Genomic DNA, 3,602 nt, shown 5'->3' on the forward strand with positions numbered 1-3,602 from the left:
TACTCACGTTTGGCTGCTTTGATCGTCTTCCGGAGTTGGTAATGTGCGTGTTTGTAGTCCGATGTGTTCGCGGAGGCAAAGGCGGTGTTCCGTGCCGCGCGAACATCTCCGTTAATCCAGGGTTTTTGATTTGGGAAGGATTTAACTGTTCTGGATGGGACGACACCTTCCACGCATTTCCTGATAAATCCACAGACTGAGGCTGCGACGAGGCTGCCATACTCGGCGCCATCTTGTAGGTACTTGCATCACGTTTGTTTCAAAGCTGACTGTTGCTTTTAGATGTCTTCTGACGGCCTGGCCATATTTATAGCTTTATCCAAGTTCAAGTCTTTTTCCATCTGCATGCGCTCAGACAGCCTTGTGTCAACCAAGCCCACCACTATTCTGTCTTTTATCAGCTCATCGTGGAGCGGTCCGTAGTTACAGTGCTCTGCTAATGCATGAAAGGCAGTCATGAATGCATGAATGACGAAATCTCTCGAAGCGACGGACCCATCTTGTCCATTCATGTGATTTGGAAAAATCAAAGGGCTCCGGTGTTCTGGCAAACCATCCTACCCGTTGTTTCTGCGCATGTGCACAACACAAAATTAAGTGGCGAACCATCCTACCTTTGTGAATATTAGCTAGAAAAATATTGTGATGGCTAAAATTAAGTGGCAAATCATCCTACCATTGTGAATGTTACCTATAAGCATATTTTAACAGGTAAAATGAAGTGGCAAACCATCCTGTCTTTAAGAATATGAGCTACAAGCATACTCTGATGGGCAACGTTAAGTTGCAAACCATCATACCTAGTTAAATTTGTGCTGGAATTATTCTGTGACAGCAGAAATGTGCATAAACTACTTACGGTAGGATGTTTTGCCAAAGTAGGATGGTTCGTCAGAGCACCAGTGGTTGGATGCTAAACATAGTGCTGGGAGTGCTAGCCGCAATGCTAACTCCTGCCCTCGGACGATCGTCTGCATCATCATTTGGCATTTCCTTTTTACCTTCCACTTCTCCTCACACTTGGCAGATGTATGTCTTAGTCACACAGCACTTCTGACACCATGTGTGATTCTTTCTCTGAATCGGAATAAGTACGCGGGACAACTGTGTGCGATAAGGCCAACTCTTTACTCACTTTATTGCCAGTGCGTAACACGTAATTACACAATTACACAATTATTACACAATTGAACAATAAACACATACAACAAACAAATGTACAACATATGTACCAGGGACAATTATTCAATTTTGAATACACAACAGTTGCTTGGATTCTGATAAAAGGTGGTCTTTGGAACATTTTGTCCTGAAAGTTAATTTAAGCTAAAAATAAATAAATAAATAAATCTCAAAATCAAAGTCAAATTAATCAGACACACTGACATTTAATATTTCATGTGGGACATTAATCCTATGTTTCACCCATCAAATTCTTCACCACCTGCTCACTACACGGACTGTTTTACTCACTTGGAGTATTACATGTAAATAAATACAAAGTTTAAAAACTGAGATAACTGTATGCAAATGTACTGTTCTCTTCCCTATAAAGCAGCCATGTGAGCTGTATGATTTAACACACTGTGTGGACCTCTTACTGCGTTCTGTCTATAGAAATTAAAAAGAAACAAAAAAAACTTTAAAGCCTAAATGCATAGTTTCATATTAGCTTTTACATTTATGCAAATAAATTTCTGGTTGTTTGTCTTGCCAAGATGGGAGCCTGTGCATGGCTTAAACTGTCAGTTTTAAAATGTATGGAGATTATATGTCCTGTAAATGTCTTGTTCTCTGATTTTATAAGCTGTTGGCTCTCTTAGCTTCCTGGAGGTTGGAAAAGTAATAAAGGGCTTCCACGGTGTTGCGGCTCTCCTTTGATTTCACAATACAATGATGTTTTGTACCACTAGAGGGCAGTAGACACACACAATGACCTAATGGATTTCATCTGATCCTCCGATCATATATGAATATAGTTTGAATGAAATGACGCTGAATATTTACAATGAAAACATTTATCTGCTAAAAATTAAATCAAGAATGGATTCATTTCGTAGGAATCACTAGTGTTAGTACTGGTACCTAAATTTTGTGCTTTTACTTTATATAAATAAATATTCTTTCGTCATGAATTATGCACTTCTGCATTGTGTGCTACAGCTATATATAAATTCAGCACCTTGTACATTCAACACATGCACAAACAGCCTATCAGCATAATGCTAAAGACTGTTACAGGTTATTGAATAAATTGGTTTTTAAATGTTATCTGATCATAGATTCTTTTTCTTTTTTTTCTCTCATGGACTGCTCGAGATAAGATAAGAGCCAGTCCATTACAGTTTTCCAACATTCGGAAGAATTGCGGCCATTTCAAACAGAAGGAGCAGGTGAAGAGTCACAACACGGACATGAAAGGAACGAACTTCAGTGTAAACGATCAGTTCCCAAAAGAGATCCTGGAACGACGCAAGGTCCTGTTCCCCGTCTGACGCACCTTAATACAGATTGGCTCCCGTGCATCGCCATGCAGGTCCGGCTCTACCCTGTTTGTACTAATGCCATTCCAGATAAGAATCCGCGACGTTTTTCTCTCCTCCTCTTGCATTAACATAAATCTAACTTATCAACTTTTTAATACAACGTGACGTCATAATAGAGAAAACCCATCAGTCTCCATAGCGCTAATGCGTTAGTTACAGTGTTCTTCAACGTTCTTCAACGTTCTTGAGAAAACTTGAACGAAGAAAACTTCGTTTACGTTTTCTCTTTCATCCCTCCCGCTTGCCCTTTTCCATGGTTTTCCTCCTTCTAATTTCTTTCATGCACCGATCACCTGTTTTTCTACGCAGTCACAAACGTCACCTGCTATTTTTACACAACTGCACAGCATGATCACGCACATTCACATCACCACATCACCACAGCCTCACAGCGTACACAGACATAGAGGACACACATGTGTCATATATATGAATATGCACGCACATAATAAGACTTATGGAGCCTCTCGCCACACATGTTTTTCTCTGTTTCTTTCTTACACTCGATTGATGTATTTCCTTGTTCCTCACTCATTTGAGCTGCAACGTTAGCTGCACACACACAACTGTGGGACGCTAAGGTTTGTCACATGGAATGTGCATGGAGCTGGCTCCACAGGGAAGAGGTTAAAAACTAGGGCTGGGTATCGTCACTGATTTCTAGAATTGATTAGATTCCAATTCACAAGGTCCCGAATCGATTTGAATCGGGAAAATTTTGCCTCAGAAATATTATAATTCCGATCACACATCAGTACATTTCCATATTTCTTTGTCTATAAAAAGAAAGCTGAAACTTGCAAGACTTAAACCAAGGTGCAAGTGTCACGGTTTGCAATGGCAAACCGTGGGGAAGGAGGACCCAGGATGCAGGACTCTGCCATGCAAACTGCATTTATTTACAGTGTGGTTAACAATAGATGCACAGTTTATCCCCGTTGCTCCCCAAGACTCCCGTGTGTGTTTCCCACTCAGACGTCCGTGGAAAACAATAGAAAACAATAGAAGCAGCCGTTAAACACTGACCCCCGCGGGGGCGGGGACACACACACACAC

The sequence above is a fragment of the Pundamilia nyererei genome, unplaced genomic scaffold, assembly GCF_000239375.1.
Source record: "Pundamilia nyererei isolate P.nyererei 1_Seehausen unplaced genomic scaffold, PunNye1.0 scaffold00513, whole genome shotgun sequence".
Taxonomy (NCBI): domain Eukaryota; kingdom Metazoa; phylum Chordata; class Actinopteri; order Cichliformes; family Cichlidae; genus Pundamilia; species Pundamilia nyererei.